At 48.5% G+C, this 23,235-nt stretch overlaps 3 non-coding genes across 3 annotated transcripts; all 3 read left to right on the top strand.

The window, feature by feature from the left end:
* Positions 1 to 3,209: 3,209 nt before the first annotated feature.
* LOC142583840 (U2 spliceosomal RNA) lies at positions 3,210 to 3,399 on the top strand. The gene has a single exon (XR_012828671.1). It is a non-coding gene; the product is annotated as a U2 spliceosomal RNA (small nuclear RNA).
* Positions 3,400 to 11,952: 8,553 nt separating this feature from the next.
* Positions 11,953 to 12,142, top strand: LOC142583844 (U2 spliceosomal RNA). The gene has a single exon (XR_012828674.1). It is a non-coding gene; the product is annotated as a U2 spliceosomal RNA (small nuclear RNA).
* An 8,036-nt stretch (positions 12,143 to 20,178) lies between these two features.
* Positions 20,179 to 20,368, top strand: LOC142583838 (U2 spliceosomal RNA). The gene has a single exon (XR_012828670.1). It is a non-coding gene; the product is annotated as a U2 spliceosomal RNA (small nuclear RNA).
* The last annotated feature ends 2,867 nt before the right edge of the window (positions 20,369 to 23,235 follow it).

Here is a 23,235-nt window from a genome sequence, read left to right on the forward strand (position 1 = left end):
CAGGCAACGCACATCACACATAACGTAGAGCACATGCAATGCCCAGCACAGGCAACACACGCGCGCACTTGGAACACACACGCGCACCGCACAGCACACGCAACGCACAGCACACGCAACACACGCGCACACGCAACACACACACAACGCATAGTACACCCTACGCACAGCACACGCAACACACGCACGCACACGCAACCTACAGCACATGCAACGCACTGCACATGCAACACACGCCGGCACATGCAACACACACATGCAACACACACATGCAACACACATGACACGCACAGCACAGGCAATGCACAGGCAGCTGCGTGCAGCTGCGCGAAGCAAGTGTACAGACTTTCTCTCTCTCTCTCTCTGCCTTTGAGGCGACTGTAATTTTAATTTATATGCAATTGGAGGCCTGACCAACCTGATGAGAGTAGGTGGACTTCGGCACACCTTGTAGTTTACAAATCGTTTTCAAGCTTTGAGGACAAACACCTTCGCGCCATCTGCTTTCCCCGTCTCTTTGGCACTATATTTTGTGTGCTGCATGCTCTGCATTCCAAAGAAACACGCGTTTCTGTCCTTCTCTTACGTTCTTCTTCTTTTTGTTCCTGCTCTTGTAGAAGCTGCTGTGCTCTTTACTCGCTATAAAATAGAATGCTTGCGCAAGCCAACAACCTTTGAGTGGGTTTTTTTACGCCTCCCAAGACGTTTCTGCCATTATTCACTGGCTCTCGTTCACAGTATGCAATGGAGCGTTAGCTCGCACCATCTACCTTTCTTTATGTATGGCGAAGTCCGTAGCTTTTCCTAGTTCTGTACACAGATGGTGCAAACGCGTTTTCGCGCCAGTTTCGAACGACCTCGCTGTACTTATGTGCCTCATTTAAATGTTTGAAAGGGGTTTACAAAAGGGGGTGGTCCTTCTTTCTTGTGCAAGACTGAGCTTACCAGCTGTGTTTAAGGTGTGCTAGCATGTGTGCGTGTATATATATATATATATATATATATATATATATATATATATATATATATATATATATATATATATATATATATATATATATATATATATATATATATATATACATATATATATATATAAATACACATATTTACACACACATTCGGCAGTGGTAAAGATGATGAGGTAGCAATATTTTTTAAAATACCTGTGCTTCACCTGGCGGTCTTCCTCCCCTCTATGTTTCCTATAAGAAGGAGTGCGCAGCCTTTTCTATAATTATTTTTTCATTCACTTCTATTTTGCTCGTCTTTGTACTGGGGCACGGTACCAAATTCTACCGATCGATTCGACACACTGCGATGCGTCCCGGCCTGTATCAAAATTTTCACTAGACCTAGCGGTAAATAAAAAGAAATGAAGGAAATGCGCACGGGCTTGAAACGAAGGCCTCAGGCAAGGTCACCTTGAGCGGTCGCATTCAGACAGAAGTAAGCATTCCCCCTGCACGTGTTTTCCGCTCGCCTGTTCCGTTTTCTACGAGGTTGCCTCCGTTAGTTTTGCCTTACAAACAAGCTCACTCTGGCACTCTGGTCTCGTTTCTACGCGACAGCGTTTCGTTAAGAGGAAGCTTTAGCTCGGGCCCAACTCCGACGCGGCCTATTCAAATACATGTAAAACGCAAAAACGTTTTTATTAGATAACCCCTGGACCGATTTTGATGACATTTGCCGCATTTGAAAGAGAACGTTAAATTCTAGTGACTGATGGAAGCGGAATTTCGATTTAGGGCTTGAATTTTCTTAAAACGATTTTCAAATATTTGACCGTTTGAAAAAAATAGAAGCACGAAGTTTATAAATTCATAGCTCTGCATCAAGTACCGATATCGCGGTTCTGTAAACGGCATCCATTAGACCATTCAAAGCGAACAAATTCAGTATGTCATTTTACATCTTACGTGAATTTGTTACGTTGGTTACAATGGTTTTGCAAAAGTTGTATTTCTATATGATTAAATTTTTTGACATTCATGTGTAACCTATCAATTTTGTCCGCTTTAGATGTACTATTAGATGCAGTTCACTGAATTGTATTATCAATTTTCGTTGCTGAGTTACAGAGTTGTAAACTTGATAGTTTCGTTTTTTGAAAATTTTCTATTTCTGCCAATTTTTAATAAAAAATTGACGAGCTAAATACAAAATCCGAAACCTACATTCACTATATTTTAAGTTTTTCTTTTAAATGCAACAAACCTCGTCAAATTTGGTGCAGTGGTTGCCGAGAAAAACGAATTCTCCTTTTACATGTATTTAGATAGGAGCACTTGAGCTAAAGCTTCCTCTTAACAGTGAAAGACTGAGGCGCCGCGAGTTCATTCGTGAGCTAGAAGCATAGAGTCTCTAGACAGGCTGAAATTTATAAAATTGCCCACGCTGTTGCTGAGGTTACCAATGTCGGCAGGGCACCCACAAGGCAGTAGTACAATGGAGTGAAGTGAAGGACATCGCTTCTCAGCCTATTGGCTAAGATCAGTGTCCTCCCCCTCAATGCCACAAGAGTCCAGGCACCCGCAGCCGACAAAAGATGCAGGCTCTGCGGGTACGGGTAGGAGACACTGCCGCATGTACTATGCCATTGCATGCGGCAGGGCAGGGCCATGATGGAGCGTCATAACACCATCGTCGCCAGAATAAAAAAGGTTGCCTTGGGGGAGCTTCACAGTCATCACAGAGAACCAGGTCGTGGACACTACATCACTCAAGCCGGACCTGGTACTTGCCCGTGGAGAGGAGGCACTGATCCTGGACGTCTGCTGCCCTTTCGAGAACAGGCTTCAGGCGTTTCAGAACGCCCGGAACGCTAAGGAGGAGAAGTACGCCCCTGTACACCGTCAACTCCTCCGGTGGTTCCAACGCGTGACGGTAGACGCGGTTGCCGTCGGCTGCCTTGGCACCTGAGATCAGATGAACGATCGCGTAATGCGCAGGCTATGTAATAGGCAATACCTACAGACTATGGAACGCCTCTGCATCAGCGACACCATCAACGCCTCCACAAAGACTTTTAGAGCCCACATAGGCACGTCTTAAATGATCTTATGTGTTTAGAGAAGCGCTTTTCGCCAAATTTTACACCTTTATAGTTTCTAACTTTTTAAATAACACCACTAACTAGCTTTTTTAGACATTTGTTTGTCTTTTTAGATTATACACCTTTTATCCGTTTTTCCTTGGTTCTGTAACACATATTTTTGATGTATTGTACATAGCATAATAAACAACTCTGTACTTATCAACTTAATATCTGATGCGGGTTCTATATGGACCCACGATATTAAACATATTTTTGGAAGTCGGTAGAGTGCTCGAAGCCTGCTTCACCTCCGCCGCCGGTCGGACCGGTATTGCACTACCTTCGGGATCGGCCCCCGCTCACTTAGGTGAAGCTTCATTCAATCAAATTGAAGAACACAAGCTCGAAGCGAGCACTGACTCGACACGCATCATTCCTATACTATCAGAACGATGCCGGTTTGCGGACCAAGAGTGCAATTAAACTGCCACTCCATCTGCGTGTAGCGTCGCACTTGTTGCATAGCAAATTTGTCAGCCGCCCCAGCAAATTTCTCATTAAGGCCTTCGAGAAAAATAAATGAAAGCAAAAGAAAGAACCAGGAGGGAGAATCGGCAATTTATATGTCTAAGAGATGGAATTCTTATTTATCCGATTTTTCTGAATGATTGTCTGTTGTAATTAGCCACTCGGGGGGGGGGGTGATTAGCCGTGGGTGTGATTGGTCGTGGGTAGGTCGTGTGCTTCACTGCCCTGCAGAACACGCCTGCTGGGCAGTGAAGCCACAGAGAAGGGGCAAAGAGTAGCGCAGTGAAGCCCATGCTCGGGTGAAAAACGCAAATTTCATTTCGTTTCATTTCATTTTATTGCCTTAAAAGCCCCATAGGGGCATTACATAAGGGGTGGGCATACATATATTTATTATACATCATTTGAAGAATAACAGAGCATAAGTTACAACACACGTGAAAATTAAGTACATAATTCCATCTAGTACACACAAAATCGCATATTCTGTTCATTTTTTTATTCTAAAGAATGGTCTGTGAGTCTTTGCATGAATGTAGGTGCACAAGTTATGGCGGCAATTTGGTGGGGCAGGTTGTTCCAATCTGTTGCTGCGCGAAAGAAGAATGAGCCTGAAAAGTGGTAGTATGAGTGCGAGGGCAGCCAACTTGGTACACGTGCCGAGTGCGATGTGACACACGGCAGCGGGAATGATGTATGGTGGTTGATTAAGTGAAGTATGATAAAACATGAAAAAGAGAGAGACTTGAGATGCGACGGCGATCAGCGAGTCTAACCAGTCCGGATTCTTTTTTCAGTCATGACACGCTGACATCATATGAATACGTTGCATCGTTGGACTATTATAGTCAAATAACACAACCAAGTCGCCAAATAGTAATTTCCATTACTGTAAATTCGAGTTCAGTTTGCGCATTGCGTTCGCTGAGGTAAAGGAGATAAATGCGAGTGCCACGGCAGCCAAGTCAAAGCTTAGGATCACATACCATTTTTTTCTTGCCTTGTACTCGTTGCCTGCGTGGCCCTAGCGCACATGCACACGAAAGTAACGGAATAGTGAAAACACGAAATAATTCGGTGCGGCTGTATCGTGTCTATTTTGTGCGCTTTGTTCTTTGTGGACTACAGCGGTGGTGTGCGTTATGAGAAAGTTTCAACGCCTTTCTACTGGGACCAGCGAAGCTATATTTAAAACCACATTGATGTACGGTTATTGCTAGAAACTGCATGTGGGTGTTTTTTTCGCTACCACTGTTGGATTATCGCAACCGCGATCCGTTGTGCTGCTACGCGTTCTTGCCAAAGTTTAGCTCTATACGCGACATGTGATGCGTGGTCGGCACATTCAAGCAGTCAATCGCAAACCGTTCCAAGAAGAAGGTTGCACTCCACGTGCCGCCGGGAGCGCGAGTTCGACGATCCTACTTTTCGACCCTCGAGGAAGCGCCGCCATCCGATGTTTTCTATGATACGCGAAGATTGAGTGACCGCGACCGGTTGTCTTTGTCAATATCTCGGACACATTTTTTCCCTTTATTCCAGATCCTCAGACGAGCCCGTGTTCATGCGCACTTGCTCTCTCCGATAAGCAGGGAAGCTCGGTTGGGGTGGTATCTGGCCTTGCGCATGCACTGCTGAGCTCGTCGCTTCACCGGCCAGTCGACGCTGGCGCGGTACTGGTAATAAATTTCGATGTGCATGGTGAAACGTCACTTTGTATTGCCACTGTAGACTAGCAATGCAATGTGTTTGCGAGCAAGTGGAGAAATGAGAGCCCTTGCAGAGTAATGTAAATGTTCCTCCAAGTATTAGGTTTGTAATTTCCGCCTACGAACATGAACTAGACAAAGAAAATGGTCAGTAGCCGCCTTCACTTCTTAAAATTCCCGTACGAAGAAATTTGCGTGGGCTAATGACAGCTCAAAAGAGAGATGCCATGTAAAGAAGAATGGCTGCCTTTTACGTGATCTCCCGCGTGAAACCAGACGATAGATTAATTTTAGCCGTTCATTTTGATTTGCCGAATGTAAACCGGAACATTTTCTATACGCGGTCTTGAGATTTGAATGGCAATCAGTGACACCCTTTTTTTATTTCTGTTTGTTCTATCTGGAACCAAAAGAATTTTGAACGCCATTTCAATATTAGATTCGAAGAGATACCGTGGCTGGTATGCTGAAAAATCACGCCTTGCGTTACGTCACCCCTGATGAACATGCTGTGGCGTTAACCTTCATGATCACGGCAATAAAAATCTGCAGTTCCCGAACTTTCATCGCAGCGATGATGAACCGAAATGCTGGATTCTTATCGTAAAGATATTATAGAAAGCGCTTGTTCTGTGGCTAGCTTTAACGAAAAAAAAACATCATTCAGGAATGTATAACTCAAAGCAACTAAAAAATCAGCACGCAATTCGTACTACAATGAGAATACTAAGAATACTGTAAAAGATGAAATCTAAACATGCTGCAAGCGGCCAACAAATGCAAAGGAACCAACGAACTGAACTGAAATTATTTCATCAAGACATGCTCCGAAAAACGTGGCCCCTATCAATGCTAATTTCAAATGTTTTATTTTTTTATGCGGATAATAATTATCTTTCCAATGGCGGATGTGAAAATTTCAGAGCACGACATTTTCGAAATCTCAAGGCCCCGGATGCTTTCTCTAAGTATTTTGGTTGTGGCAGATGGAGAAAATTTTCGCGCACATAATTTATAATCCTCTAGTTGGTTTTCTTGAAGAACACAAAGTGCTGACAAAGGACCAACCAGGACACAAATTAATCGGTATTACGCACGATGATTTCGCAGCTGCAATAACAAAAGGGTAACAAACAGACGTTCTTTTCATGGTGTGTCTTTCACGCCTCTCACAATAATAATAAAAAAGAAACTACTGCATAAATTAGGTTTTCCTAAATCGGATGGTTTTGATCAGCTTTTGAACAGCTCTTCCTTATATTGTGTTGGCGTTGATTGAGTAGGTGCGGGCCTCTGTTGTTTAAGATTTTTGTAAATGGCATCATTACTGGATAGGTGCGGACGTCTGCGTGATGTATGAAACAGTCTGTTCACTTGAGGATCAAGGGGAACACCAAAAGAAAAATCATATTGTGGTGAGAGAAGTGGCAGATGAGTACTATTATCGGGAGAAAAAAAAGAAAAACGGCCTGGTGTGAAGCTCGAAACAAATTGTTTTTCTTGAGACGCTCTATAAAGCACCTTAAACGCAGCACCCGTAGACGAAGACAAACGTCCAAACTGGAAAGAAAGTATGAAATTTGCGGCGCCCGTTTGCTGTGAAACAACGGGCAACATTATGCAGGCGGCTACCACGTCAGCCGGGGCGGCCACACCCCGCCCGCGCTTAAGCCATATATGGGGACTGAAAATGCTTGCCGCGCAAGCTGCACGCGCAGACCGCTACCACGTCAGCCGGGGCGGCCGCGCTTAAGCCTGAAAATGCTCGGCGCTTAAGCCCGGTAGCGAGCAAAAAGTCTCGGCGCTTAAGGCACGGGATTATTGCTGAAATTGTCTGTAGTCCGGCAGGAGTCTGTCGGCGCCCGCGCGCGGCAGTCCGTTACCACGTCAGCCGGGGCGGCAAGAAAAAAAGCAATTTCCTTATTTTAGTGTGCGCGCGAGCCGGCAGTCAACGCCTGCCTCGCTGTTATAGCCCCAGGAGGAACACAAGCTCTTCTCTGGAGTCTTGTCTGCCTCTTTTTCGATCAGACGCCACACGACTGGAACAGGAAACGGCGTGCATTTGCCACTCGGGTTGCGAGGTCCTCGTGTATAGCGAGGACCTCGAGGACACATCGCCCCGCACCATCCATGTTTTGGGAGCGCGGCTTTCGACGATGCCGAAAGCCGCTTTTTATGCGCGTCACTAACAAGATGACGAGGCACTTTGTTGACCACAAGAAACGCGCGCGACATAGGGCACCTCCCCGTGGTTGCTTCACGACAATCAAGATCGGCAACACCCTCACGTCGCAGGTGCTAGCAGCAATGGTCTGCTGCCGTTGTACTTGAACAGAACGTGTCCGCAAAGAGCCCTCTTGCACCAGCAAGAGCAGCGCCATACTGCGCAGCCGTTCGGATCAGCGCCATACTGCGACAACGGTCCCCTTCCGTTTCGCCTTTTTTTCTGCACGGAGTTTCGACGGAGCGAAAAAAGAAAAAGAAAAATTTGAGCGCAGCAAATAAGCTGTTTCACCTTTTCGAGAGATTGAGGCAAGGAAATCGAGCAACACATGTATGCGCTATCACAGAATTTTTTTTTTTATATTTCCCGTACTCCTGGATCATCTCGACGGCGGCGACGGTAAGCTTCTGCTTCGGCGGCACGCACCTCTGGATTCTGACGGCGACGGCGCTGGGCCTCTGCTCTGGCAGCTAAAAAAGGGCTGCGCTCAGCGACAACCGTTTTGTGCGAGTCTTGCCGCCGGCAAAAAGCTCGCTCCTCCTTCGTGGTCCGTCTCACGAGAAGACCTAACACACTTCGCACCTGTCAGTACTGCGATCGCTTGCTCGGGAAGGATGTACGTTTCAGTTGTGTACCGCGGACAAACCTTCCGGTAAGAGGCTAAGCCTCTGTAGATTGCAGTGTGGTGGCTGCTCTACTACTTCGACCTCAAGACAGGTACCTAAGCCGTCTGCAGACGGTTTGACACTGCAGCGATTCAGGCCAGCCATCGCCCCGGAGAGCGACCAGTGACCTCGACAATACTCGGCCTCCGGTGTAGCGCTTTCTGGGTTCATTTGGCGTCATCGAACCGGGAAGCGCGGCAGCCCGCCGCGCTCGACCCGGCGCTAATCTTACCCGTTTTCGTCGCAAGTGCACACGATGTCGTTGTGGTCCTTAGAGGGAATTCTGACTTCAGGCGCTCAGGCATAATCCGACAGATGGTAGCTCTGCACCACTGCCATCCTAGTATCGAAAGTTGATAAGTCAAACAGTTCAAAGGAACGCCGCCGGCTCGTCGCCGTGCGATTAGCACAAAATCCTGAGTCGCCACACAGTACGGGCCGAAATCCAATCGATCTTGGTCTAATAAAAGCACCCTTCGCCAGGTATTGGACTCGTATTTGTATTTGACTCGTCCGAGGACGATGCGAAACACCACGATATTGTGGAGAAAGAGTCGTCCGACAACCAGCCCCTAACGCATCAAGCGGATGAGGCTGCAGACGTTAGCTGTGAGATCCACGGGAATGATACCGGGGACACGCTTGACGGGCACGAAGCCCGGGCATAATCAAACACCCACGTCGCTTTGGGATCGACTGCTCTCTGGGTCCCCCATGTAATAGCACCGATAAGTACCCAGATCTCCATGGGGCCGTACTCCGGCCACTTTTGACGAACGTTTGGCGAAAATCGTGCCGCCTCGTGACGCCGCGAGCAAGATTGAAAGCTTACGTCGGCAGCTCAATGCCGAATTCGTGAAAGCGCAGCACGTTGATCGAATTTGCGAACGGCAATCTCTCGCCAATGGACAGCACGGTTTCCTGAACAATCGCCTTTCTGTGACTCTACGGGGACCCGGCCGATCGACGCGGCGGCGTACTCTGCCGAGCCAAGCGCCAATATTTGGCTTTCGCACGGCCGATTCGAGCTCTCGCGATCGCCGTGGTACAGCCGATCACCGATTCAAGGCACGCTTGTGCGGCCCCTTCGCCATTTCCGAGCCCGAGTGCGACCAGCACGAGCGGCGTGCTCGACGCCCCGGCTGACGTCGTTTCGGACTTTGTCTCTTCGCGTGCCCGCGGCAACGTCGCGGTCAACGGCGACGTCTGCGCGGTTCTTTCCCGGTTCCGGGAGTGCTATAGTACAGCCCCCTGCAGGGTGAGACCAACTCCGTCGTGGCCATGCGGCCTCTTGTGCACCGAAGTTGCGTGACAGGCGTCGAGCTCCTGCCGCCCCGGTTCACGTGGTTTCGGACTTTTTCTCTTCGAGCGCTCGCGTCGTCGTGGGGCCGATTCTAGACTGCAGAGCAGTTCGCCGACACCACCACGAACACGCGCAAGCCGAAAATCGCGCTGCGGTACAATGTCGGCCGGGGCCGTACGGCCCCTTATAATAGCAGCGATAAGTGCCCAGACCTCCATGGGGCCGTACTCGTGCGACGCGGCGGCGTAATGTGCCGAGCCAAGCGCCAATATTTGGCTTTCGCACGGCCGATTCGAGCTCTCGCGATCGCCGCGGTACAGCCGATCACCGATTCAAGGCAGGCTAGTGCGGCCCCTTCGCCATTTCAAAGCCCGAGTGCGACCAGCGCGGGCGGCGTGCTTAACGCCCCGCCGGGGCGTGCTTAACGACGTCAGCCGGGGCGTGCTTAACGCCCCGGCTGACGTCGTTTCGGACTTTGTCTCTTTGCGTGTCACGGCCAAAGACGACGTCTGCGCGGTTCTTTCCCGGTTCCGGGCGTGCTATAGTACAGCCCCCTGCAGGGTGACACCGACTCCGTCGTGGCCATGCGGCGGCTTGTACGCAAAAGTTGCGTGAAAGGCGTCGCGCTCGCACCGCCCCGGCTCACGTGGCTTCGGACTCTGAGCACTCGCAGGCATTTCGGGGCCGACGCCGATCGTCTGCGTGGTGTTTCGACGATTCCCGGCGCGACACAATGCAGCAGCGTGGGGGTGCCAGCGGCTCCTTCGTGGCCGTGCGGCGGTGTATACGCAGAGGTTTCGTGAAGGGTATCCAGCTCCCGCCGCCCCGGCGGACGTGGTTTCGGCTTTCGTCACTTCGAGCGCTCGCAGCGATGTCCAGGCGATCGCTGACGTCTGCGCGGTTTCCGGTGTGCTACAATACAGCAATCTGCCGCACGATACCTATTGGTTGCCGAGGCCAGCACGGCAATTTATGGAAGCGAGTGCATTCCGCCCAGGCGGATGCGGCAGCGGACTGTGCTTGCGGGAGTACTCTTGCTGTAAAATTTGAACGGGTGCAGCTGCGCGAAGCAAGTGTACAGATTTTCTCTCTCTCTCTCTCTGCCTTTGAGGCGACTGTAATTTTAATTTATATGCAATTGGAGGCCTGACCAACCTCATGAGAGTAGGTGGACTTCGGCACACCTTGTAGTTTAGAAATTGTTTTCAAGCTTTGAGGACATACACCTTCGCGCCATCTGCTTTCCCCGTCTCTATTTCACTTTATAGTGGGTGCTGCATGTTCTGCATTCCAAAGACACACGCCGGTTTCGCTCCTTCTCTCACGTTCTTCTTTTTGTTCCATTTCTTGTAGAAGCTGCTATGCTCTTTGCTCGCTGTAAAATTGAATGCTTGCGCAAGCAAACAACAATTGCGTGTGTTTTTTTGCGCTTCCCAAGACGTTTCTGCCATTATTCACTGGCTCTCGTTCTTAATATGCAATGGAGCGTTAGCTCGCGCCATCTACCTTTCTTTCCATATGGCGAAGTCCGTAGGTTTTCCTAGTTCCCTACACAAATGGTGCAAATGCGTTTTCGCGCCCGTTTCGAACGACCTCGCTGTACTCATGTTCCTCAAGTAAATGTTTGAAAGGGATTTACGAAAGCGCGTTGTCTTTTTTTCTTGTACAAGGGTGATCTTTCCAGCTGTGTTTAAGCTATGCTAGCATGTGTGCGTATATATATATATATACATATATATATGTGTGTGTGTGTGTGTGTGTGTGTGCGTTTGTGTGTATGTATATGCAGGTATATGTATGTGTGTATGTGTATATATATATATATATATATATATATATATATATATATATATATATATATATACACACACAGACGGTAGTGGTAAAGATGATGAGGTAGCACTTTTTTACAATACCAGGGCTTCACATGACGATCTTTCTCACCTCTATGTTTCCGGTTGGATGGAGTGCGCAGCCTTTTCTATAATTATTTTTTAATTTACTTCTATGTTACTTGTCTTCGTACATGGGGCACGCTACCTAATTCTACCGGTCGATTCGACACATTGCGATCCGTCCCAGACTGTCCCGTATCAAAATTTTCAGTGGGCCTTGCAGTAAATAAAAAGAAATGAAGGAAAGGCACCTAGTGTATTACAGTTGTGGAGGGGCTTGAAACGAAGGCCTCAGACAAGGTCACCTTGAGCGGTCGCATTCAGGCAGAAGTAAGCTTTCCCCTTGCGCGTGTTTTCCGCTCGCCTGTTCGGTTTTCTACGAGGTTGCCTTCGTTGGTTTTGCCTTACAAACAAGCTTGCACTCTGGTCTCGTTTCTACGCGACAGCGTTTCTTTAACAGTGAAAGACTGAGGCGTCGCGAGTTCATTCGTGGGCAGTGAACCACTAACACCACTAACTAGCTTTTTTAGACATTTGTTTGTCTTTTTAGATTATACACCTTTTATCCGTTTTTCCTTGGTTCTGTAACACATATATTTGATGTATTGTACATAGCATAATAAACAACTCTGTACTTATCAACTTAATATCTGATGCGGGTTCTATATGGACCCACGATATTAAACATATTTTTGGAAGTCGGTAGAGTGCTCGAAGCCTGCTTCACCTCCGCCGCCGGTCGGACCGGTATTGCACTACCTTCGGGATCGGCCCCCGCTCACTTAGGTGAAGCTTCATTCAATCAAATTGAAGAACACAAGCTCGAAGCGAGCACTGACTCGACACGCATCATTCCTATACTATCAGAACGATGCCGGTTCGCGGACCAAGAGTGCAATTAAACTGCCACTCCATCTGCGTGTAGCGTCGCACTTGTTGCATAGCAAATTTGTCAGCCGCCCCAGCAAATTTCTCATTAAGGCCTTCGAGAAAAATAAATGAAAGCAAAAGAAAGAACCAGGAGGGAGAATCGGCAATTTATATGTCTAAGAGATGGAATTCTTATTTATCCGATTTTTCTGAATGATTGTCTGTTGTAATTAGCCACTCGGGGGGGGGGGGGGGGTGATTAGCCGTGGGTGTGATTGGTCGTGGGTAGGTCGTGTGCTTCACTGCCCTGCAGAACACGCCTGCTGGGCAGTGAAGCCACAGAGAAGGGGCAAAGAGTAGCGCAGTGAAGCCCATGCTCGGGTGAAAAACGCAAATTTCATTTCGTTTCATTTCATTTTATTGCCTTAAAAGCCCCATAGGGGCATTACATAAGGGGTGGGCATACATATATTTATTATACATCATTTGAAGAATAACAGAGCATAAGTTACAACACACGTGAAAATTAAGTACATAATTCCATCTAGTACACACAAAATCGCATATTCTGTTCATTTTTTTATTCTAAAGAATGGTCTGTGAGTCTTTGCATGAATGTAGGTGCACAAGTTATGGCGGCAATTTGGTGGGGCAGGTTGTTCCAATCTGTTGCTGCGCGAAAGAAGAATGAGCCTGAAAAGTGGTAGTATGAGTGCGAGGGCAGCCAACTTGGTACACGTGCCGAGTGCGATGTGACACACGGCAGCGGGAATGATGTATGGTGGTTGATTAAGTGAAGTATGATAAAACATGAAAAAGAGAGAGACTTGAGATGCGACGGCGATCAGCGAGTCTAACCAGTCCGGATTCTTTTTTCAGTCATGACACGCTGACATCATATGAATACGTTGCATCGTTGGACTATTATAGTCAAATAACACAACCAAGTCGCCAAATAGTAATTTCCATTACTGTAAATTCGAGTTCAGTTTGCGCATTGCGTTCGCTGAGGTAAAGGAGATAAATGCGAGTGCCACGGCAGCCAAGTCAAAGCTTAGGATCACATACCATTTTTTTCTTGCCTTGTACTCGTTGCCTGCGTGGCCCTAGCGCACATGCACACGAAAGTAACGGAATAGTGAAAACACGAAATAATTCGGTGCGGCTGTATCGTGTCTATTTTGTGCGCTTTGTTCTTTGTGGACTACAGCGGTGGTGTGCGTTATGAGAAAGTTTCAACGCCTTTCTACTGGGACCAGCGAAGCTATATTTAAAACCACATTGATGTACGGTTATTGCTAGAAACTGCATGTGGGTGTTTTTTTCGCTACCACTGTTGGATTATCGCAACCGCGATCCGTTGTGCTGCTACGCGTTCTTGCCAAAGTTTAGCTCTATACGCGACATGTGATGCGTGGTCGGCACATTCAAGCAGTCAATCGCAAACCGTTCCAAGAAGAAGGTTGCACTCCACGTGCCGCCGGGAGCGCGAGTTCGACGATCCTACTTTTCGACCCTCGAGGAAGCGCCGCCATCCGATGTTTTCTATGATACGCGAAGATTGAGTGACCGCGACCGGTTGTCTTTGTCAATATCTCGGACACATTTTTTCCCTTTATTCCAGATCCTCAGACGAGCCCGTGTTCATGCGCACTTGCTCTCTCCGATAAGCAGGGAAGCTCGGTTGGGGTGGTATCTGGCCTTGCGCATGCACTGCTGAGCTCGTCGCTTCACCGGCCAGTCGACGCTGGCGCGGTACTGGTAATAAATTTCGATGTGCATGGTGAAACGTCACTTTGTATTGCCACTGTAGACTAGCAATGCAATGTGTTTGCGAGCAAGTGGAGAAATGAGAGCCCTTGCAGAGTAATGTAAATGTTCCTCCAAGTATTAGGTTTGTAATTTCCGCCTACGAACATGAACTAGACAAAGAAAATGGTCAGTAGCCGCCTTCACTTCTTAAAATTCCCGTACGAAGAAATTTGCGTGGGCTAATGACAGCTCAAAAGAGAGATGCCATGTAAAGAAGAATGGCTGCCTTTTACGTGATCTCCCGCGTGAAACCAGACGATAGATTAATTTTAGCCGTTCATTTTGATTTGCCGAATGTAAACCGGAACATTTTCTATACGCGGTCTTGAGATTTGAATGGCAATCAGTGACACCCTTTTTTTATTTCTGTTTGTTCTATCTGGAACCAAAAGAATTTTGAACGCCATTTCAATATTAGATTCGAAGAGATACCGTGGCTGGTATGCTGAAAAATCACGCCTTGCGTTACGTCACCCCTGATGAACATGCTGTGGCGTTAACCTTCATGATCACGGCAATAAAAATCTGCAGTTCCCGAACTTTCATCGCAGCGATGATGAACCGAAATGCTGGATTCTTATCGTAAAGATATTATAGAAAGCGCTTGTTCTGTGGCTAGCTTTAACGAAAAAAAAACATCATTCAGGAATGTATAACTCAAAGCAACTAAAAAATCAGCACGCAATTCGTACTACAATGAGAATACTAAGAATACTGTAAAAGATGAAATCTAAACATGCTGCAAGCGGCCAACAAATGCAAAGGAACCAACGAACTGAACTGAAATTATTTCATCAAGACATGCTCCGAAAAACGTGGCCCCTATCAATGCTAATTTCAAATGTTTTATTTTTTTATGCGGATAATAATTATCTTTCCAATGGCGGATGTGAAAATTTCAGAGCACGACATTTTCGAAATCTCAAGGCCCCGGATGCTTTCTCTAAGTATTTTGGTTGTGGCAGATGGAGAAAATTTTCGCGCACATAATTTATAATCCTCTAGTTGGTTTTCTTGAAGAACACAAAGTGCTGACAAAGGACCAACCAGGACACAAATTAATCGGTATTACGCACGATGATTTCGCAGCTGCAATAACAAAAGGGTAACAAACAGACGTTCTTTTCATGGTGTGTCTTTCACGCCTCTCACAATAATAATAAAAAAGAAACTACTGCATAAATTAGGTTTTCCTAAATCGGATGGTTTTGATCAGCTTTTGAACAGCTCTTCCTTATATTGTGTTGGCGTTGATTGAGTAGGTGCGGGCCTCTGTTGTTTAAGATTTTTGTAAATGGCATCATTACTGGATAGGTGCGGACGTCTGCGTGATGTATGAAACAGTCTGTTCACTTGAGGATCAAGGGGAACACCAAAAGAAAAATCATATTGTGGTGAGAGAAGTGGCAGATGAGTACTATTATCGGGAGAAAAAAAAGAAAAACGGCCTGGTGTGAAGCTCGAAACAAATTGTTTTTCTTGAGACGCTCTATAAAGCACCTTAAACGCAGCACCCGTAGACGAAGACAAACGTCCAAACTGGAAAGAAAGTATGAAATTTGCGGCGCCCGTTTGCTGTGAAACAACGGGCAACATTATGCAGGCGGCTACCACGTCAGCCGGGGCGGCCACACCCCGCCCGCGCTTAAGCCATATATGGGGACTGAAAATGCTTGCCGCGCAAGCTGCACGCGCAGACCGCTACCACGTCAGCCGGGGCGGCCGCGCTTAAGCCTGAAAATGCTCGGCGCTTAAGCCCGGTAGCGAGCAAAAAGTCTCGGCGCTTAAGGCACGGGATTATTGCTGAAATTGTCTGTAGTCCGGCAGGAGTCTGTCGGCGCCCGCGCGCGGCAGTCCGTTACCACGTCAGCCGGGGCGGCAAGAAAAAAAGCAATTTCCTTATTTTAGTGTGCGCGCGAGCCGGCAGTCAACGCCTGCCTCGCTGTTATAGCCCCAGGAGGAACACAAGCTCTTCTCTGGAGTCTTGTCTGCCTCTTTTTCGATCAGACGCCACACGACTGGAACAGGAAACGGCGTGCATTTGCCACTCGGGTTGCGAGGTCCTCGTGTATAGCGAGGACCTCGAGGACACATCGCCCCGCACCATCCATGTTTTGGGAGCGCGGCTTTCGACGATGCCGAAAGCCGCTTTTTATGCGCGTCACTAACAAGATGACGAGGCACTTTGTTGACCACAAGAAACGCGCGCGACATAGGGCACCTCCCCGTGGTTGCTTCACGACAATCAAGATCGGCAACACCCTCACGTCGCAGGTGCTAGCAGCAATGGTCTGCTGCCGTTGTACTTGAACAGAACGTGTCCGCAAAGAGCCCTCTTGCACCAGCAAGAGCAGCGCCATACTGCGCAGCCGTTCGGATCAGCGCCATACTGCGACAACGGTCCCCTTCCGTTTCGCCTTTTTTTCTGCACGGAGTTTCGACGGAGCGAAAAAAGAAAAAGAAAAATTTGAGCGCAGCAAATAAGCTGTTTCACCTTTTCGAGAGATTGAGGCAAGGAAATCGAGCAACACATGTATGCGCTATCACAGAATTTTTTTTTTTATATTTCCCGTACTCCTGGATCATCTCGACGGCGGCGACGGTAAGCTTCTGCTTCGGCGGCACGCACCTCTGGATTCTGACGGCGACGGCGCTGGGCCTCTGCTCTGGCAGCTAAAAAAGGCATGCGCTCAGCGACAACCGTTTTGTGCGAGTCTTGCCGCCGGCAAAAAGCTCGCTCCTCCTTCGTGGTCCGTCTCACGAGAAGACCTAACACACTTCGCACCTGTCAGTACTGCGATCGCTTGCTCGGGAAGGATGTACGTTTCAGTTGTGTACCGCGGACAAACCTTCCGGTAAGAGGCTAAGCCTCTGTAGATTGCAGTGTGGTGGCTGCTCTACTACTTCGACCTCAAGACAGGTACCTAAGCCGTCTGCAGACGGTTTGACACTGCAGCGATTCAGGCCAGCCATCGCCCCGGAGAGCGACCAGTGACCTCGACAATACTCGGCCTCCGGTGTAGCGCTTTCTGGGTTCATTTGGCGTCATCGAACCGGGAAGCGCGGCAGCCCGCCGCGCTCGACCCGGCGCTAATCTTACCCGTTTTCGTCGCAAGTGCACACGATGTCGTTGTGGTCCTTAGAGGGAATTCTGACTTCAGGCGCTCAGGCATAATCCGACAGATGGTAGCTCTGCACCACTGCCATCCTAGTATCGAAAGTTGATAAGTCAAACAGCACGTTGATCGAATTTGCGAACGGCAATCTCTCGCCAATGGACAGCACGGTTTCCTGAACAATCGCCTTTCTGTGACTCTACGGGGACCTGGCCGATCGACGCGGCGGCGTACTCTGCCGAGCCAAGCGCCAATATTTGGCTTTCGCACGGCCGATTCGAGCTCTCGCGATCGCCGTGGTACAGCCGATCACCGATTCAAGGCACGCTTGTGCGGCCCCTTCGCCATTTCCGAGCCCGAGTGCGACCAGCACGAGCGGCGTGCTCGACGCCCCGGCTGACGTCGTTTCGGACTTTGTCTCTTCGCGTGCCCGCGGCAACGTCGCGGTCAACGGCGACGTCTGCGCGGTTCTTTCCCGGTTCCGGGAGTGCTATAGTACAGCCCCCTGCAGGGTGAGACCAACTCCGTCGTGGCCATGCGGCCTCTTGTGCACCGAAGTTGCGTGACAGGCGTCGAGCTCCTGCCGCCCCGGTTCACGTGGTTTCGGACTTTTTCTCTTCGAGCGCTCGCGTCGTCGTGGGGCCGATTCTAGACTGCAGAGCAGTTCGCCGACACCACCACGAACACGCGCAAGCCGAAAATCGCGCTGCGGTACAATGTCGGCCGGGGCCGTACGGCCCCTTATAATAGCAGCGATAAGTGCCCAGACCTCCATGGGGCCGTACTCGTGCGACGCGGCGGCGTAATGTGCCGAGCCAAGCGCCAATATTTGGCTTTCGCACGGCCGATTCGAGCTCTCGCGATCGCCGCGGTACAGCCGATCACCGATTCAAGGCAGGCTAGTGCGGCCCCTTCGCCATTTCAAAGCCCGAGTGCGACCAGCGCGGGCGGCGTGCTTAACGCCCCGCCGGGGCGTGCTTAACGACGTCAGCCGGGGCGTGCTTAACGCCCCGGCTGACGTCGTTTCGGACTTTGTCTCTTTGCGTGTCACGGCCAAAGACGACGTCTGCGCGGTTCTTTCCCGGTTCCGGGCGTGCTATAGTACAGCCCCCTGCAGGGTGACACCGACTCCGTCGTGGCCATGCGGCGGCTTGTACGCAAAAGTTGCGTGAAAGGCGTCGCGCTCGCACCGCCCCGGCTCACGTGGCTTCGGACTCTGAGCACTCGCAGGCATTTCGGGGCCGACGCCGATCGTCTGCGTGGTGTTTCGACGATTCCCGGCGCGACACAATGCAGCAGCGTGGGGGTGCCAGCGGCTCCTTCGTGGCCGTGCGGCGGTGTATACGCAGAGGTTTCGTGAAGGGTATCCAGCTCCCGCCGCCCCGGCGGACGTGGTTTCGGCTTTCGTCACTTCGAGCGCTCGCAGCGATGTCCAGGCGATCGCTGACGTCTGCGCGGTTTCCGGTGTGCTACAATACAGCAATCTGCCGCACGATACCTATTGGTTGCCGAGGCCAGCACGGCAATTTATGGAAGCGAGTGCATTCCGCCCAGGCGGATGCGGCAGCGGACGGTGCTTGCGGGAGTACTCTTGCTGTAAAATTTGAACGGGTGCAGCTGCGCGAAGCAAGTGTACAGATTTTCTCTCTCTCTCTCTCTGCCTTTGAGGCGACTGTAATTTTAATTTATATGCAATTGGAGGCCTGACCAACCTCATGAGAGTAGGTGGACTTCGGCACACCTTGTAGTTTAGAAATTGTTTTCAAGCTTTGAGGACATACACCTTCGCGCCATCTGCTTTCCCCGTCTCTATTTCACTTTATAGTGGGTGCTGCATGTTCTGCATTCCAAAGACACACGCCGGTTTCGCTCTTTCTCTCACGTTCTTCTTTTTGTTCCATTTCTTGTAGAAGCTGCTATGCTCTTTGCTCGCTGTAAAATTGAATGCTTGCGCAAGCAAACAACAATTGCGTGTGTTTTTTTGCGCTTCCCAAGACGTTTCTGCCATTATTCACTGGCTCTCGTTCTTAATATGCAATGGAGCGTTAGCTCGCGCCATCTACCTTTCTTTCCATATGGCGAAGTCCGTAGGTTTTCCTAGTTCCCTACACAAATGGTGCAAATGCGTTTTCGCGCCCGTTTCGAACGACCTCGCTGTACTCATGTTCCTCAAGTAAATGTTTGAAAGGGATTTACGAAAGCGCGTTGTCTTTTTTTCTTGTACAAGGGTGATCTTTCCAGCTGTGTTTAAGCTATGCTAGCATGTGTGCGTATATATATATATATACATATATATATATGTGTGTGTGTGTGTGTGTGTGTGTGCGTTTGTGTGTATGTATATGCAGGTATATGTATGTGTGTATGTGTATATATATATATATATATATATATATACACACACAGACGGTAGTGGTAAAGATGATGAGGTAGCACTTTTTTACAATACCAGGGCTTCACATGACGATCTTTCTCACCTCTATGTTTCCGGTTGGATGGAGTGCGCAGCCTTTTCTATAATTATTTTTTAATTTACTTCTATGTTACTTGTCTTCGTACATGGGGCACGCTACCTAATTCTACCGGTCGATTCGACACATTGCGATCCGTCCCAGACTGTCCCGTATCAAAATTTTCAGTGGGCCTTGCAGTAAATAAAAAGAAATGAAGGAAAGGCACCTAGTGTATTACAGTTGTGGAGGGGCTTGAAACGAAGGCCTCAGACAAGGTCACCTTGAGCGGTCGCATTCAGGCAGAAGTAAGCTTTCCCCTTGCGCGTGTTTTCCGCTCGCCTGTTCGGTTTTCTACGAGGTTGCCTTCGTTGGTTTTGCCTTACAAACAAGCTTGCACTCTGGTCTCGTTTCTACGCGACAGCGTTTCTTTAACAGTGAAAGACTGAGGCGTCGCGAGTTCATTCGTGGGCAGTGAACCACTAACACCACTAACTAGCTTTTTTAGACATTTGTTTGTCTTTTTAGATTATACACCTTTTATCCGTTTTTCCTTGGTTCTGTAACACATATATTTGATGTATTGTACATAGCATAATAAACGACTCTGTTCTTATCAGCTTAATATCTGATACGGGTTCGATACGGACCCACGATATTAAACCTAGTTTTGGAAGTTGGCGGAGTGCTTGAATCCTGCTTCTCCTCCACCGCAAGTCGGCACGGTATTGCACTACCTCCAGGATCGGCCCCCGCTCACTTAGGTGAGGCTTCATTCAATCAAAATGAAGAACACAAGCTCGAAGCGAGCACTTACTCGACACGCACCATCCTACACTATGCGCAACGATGCCGGTTCACGGACCATAAGAGTAACTAAACTGGCACTCCATCTGAGTGTAGCGTCGCACATGTTGCGTCGCAAATTTGTCAGCCGCACCAGCAAATTTCTCATTACGGCCCTCGAGAAAAATAAATGAAAGCAAAAGAAAGAACCAGGAGGGATAATTGGCAATTGATATGTCTAGGAAATGAAATGCTTATTTATCCGATGTTTCTGAACGATTGTCTGCTGTAATGGTACACTCGGGAGGGGAGTGATTAGCCGTGGGAGTGATTAGCCGTGGGTAGCTGTGGGCTTCACTGCCCTGCAGAACACGCTTGCTGGGCAGTGAAGCCGCATTGAAAGGGCAAAGAGTAGCCCAGTGAAGCGCATGCTCGGGCGAAAACGCAAATATTAGCCAAAAATTCAATCAAATCGCCAAATATAAATTTGCATTATTGTAAATTCGAGTTCTGTTTGCGCATTGCGTTCGCCTGAGGTAAAGAAGATAAATGCGAGCCCCACAGCAGCCAAGTCTAAGCTTAGGCTCACGTACCATTTTTTTTCTTGCCTTTTACTCCTGGCCTGCGTGGCCCCAGCGCACATGCGCACGAATGTATTGGAATAGTGAAAACACGAAATAATGCGGTGCGACTGTATGATGTCTACTTAGTTTGCTTTGTTATTTGTGGACTACAGCGGTGGTGTGCGTTATGAGAAAGTTTCAGTGGCCTTCTACTGTGACCAGTAAAGCTATATTTAATACCACATTGATGTGTGCGGTTATTGCTACAAACTGTGTGTGGGTGTTTTTTTTGTTTTTTTTCGCTACCAACGATGGATTATCGGAACCGCGATCCGTTGTGCTGCTACGCCTTCTTGCCAATGTTTGATCTATACGCGACCCGTGATGCGTTGTCGGCACATTCAAGCAGTCAATTGCAAACGGTTCCAAGAAAGATGCACTCCACGTGACGCCGGGAGCGCGCGTTCTACGATTGCACTTTTTGACCCTCGAGGAAGCGCCACCATCCCACATTTTCTATAATACGCTAAGATTCAGAGCGACCACGATGTATAACTCAAAACAACTAAAAAATCAGCACGCAATTCGTGCTACAATGAGAATACAAAGAATACTGAAAAAGATGAAATCTAAACATGCTGCAAGCGGCCAACAAAGGCAAAGGAACCAACGAACTGAACTGAAATTATTTAATCAAGACATGCCCCGAAAAACGTGGCCACTATCAATGCTCATTTCAAATGTTTTCTTTTTTTATGCTGATAATAATTATCTTCCCAACGGCGGATGCGAAAATTTGAAAGCACGGCATTTTCGAAATCTCAAGGCCCCGAATGCTTTCTCTCTTTAAGTATTTTGGTGGTGGCAGATGGAGAAAATTTTCGCGCACACATTTTATAAACCTGTAGTTGGTTTTCTTGAAGAACACGACGTGCTGACAAACGACCAACCAGGGCACAATTAAATTGGTATTACGCACGTTGCTTTCGCAGGCGTAGTAACAAAAGGGTAACAAGCAGACGTTCATTTCATGGTGTGTATTTCACGTCTCTCAGAAAAACAAAACTACTGCATAAATTAGGTTTTCCCAGACTGGATAGTTTCGATCAGCTTTTGAACGGCTCTTCCTTAAATTTAGTTGGCGTTGATTGAGTGGGTGAGGGCCTCTGTTTAGTCTTTTTGTAAATGGCATCATTACTGGATAGATGCGGATGTGATGTATGAAACAGTCTGTTCACTTGAGGATCAAGAGAGAACCGAAAAAAATTATATCGTGGTGAGAGAATTGGCAGATGAGTATTATTATACGGAGAAAAAAAAGAAAACCGCTCTATACTAAAGAGCCACTCCTCTTACATGTGAAGCTCCAAACAAATTGTTTTTCTTGAGACTCTCTATAAAGCTCCTTAAATGCAGCACCTGTAGACGAAGACAAAAGTCCGAACTGGAAAAAAGCATGAAATTCGCGGCGCCCGTTTGCTCTGAAACTACGGCCAACATTACGCGGTCCGCAACCACGTCAGCCGGGGCGGCGGGAAAAAAAAGCAGCCCCCTTGTTTTAGTGCGTGCAAAGCGGCAGTCAACGCCGGACTCACTGTTATAGCCCCAGAGCACACGCAACGCAGAGCACACACAATGCACAGCACATTCTATGCACAGGCAACACACACAATATCGCACCGCAAACACAACAGAGAGCTCACGCAACACACGCGCAACACACACACGCAACGCACAGCTCAGGTAACGCACAGCACACGCAACGCAGAGTACACGCGCGCACACGCAACAGGCACACGAAACACACACGCAACGCACAGTACACGCAGCACACGCAGACACACGCAACACACACGCGCAACACACACACGCAACGCACAGCACACGCAATGCAGAGCACACGTACACACGCGTACGCATGCAACACACAGCAACACACAGCCCACGCAAGATACACACGCAACGTACAGCACACACAACGCACAGCACACGTAACGCAGAGCACACGCAATGTACAGCACAGGCAACACACACACGCAACGCACAGCTCAGGCAACCCACAGCTCACGCAACGCACAGTGCACGCAACACACGCGCGCACACAAACCACACACACGCAACGAACAGCAAACGCAACACACGCAACGCCGAGCACATCCAATGCACAGCACACGCGCGCACATGTAACACACACACGCAACGCACAGCACACGCAATGCAGAGCACACGCAACGCACAGCACGTGCAACGCACAACACATGCAACGCACTGTACACG

The sequence above is a fragment of the Dermacentor variabilis genome, chromosome 5, assembly GCF_050947875.1.
Source record: "Dermacentor variabilis isolate Ectoservices chromosome 5, ASM5094787v1, whole genome shotgun sequence".
Lineage (NCBI taxonomy): Eukaryota > Metazoa > Arthropoda > Arachnida > Ixodida > Ixodidae > Dermacentor > Dermacentor variabilis.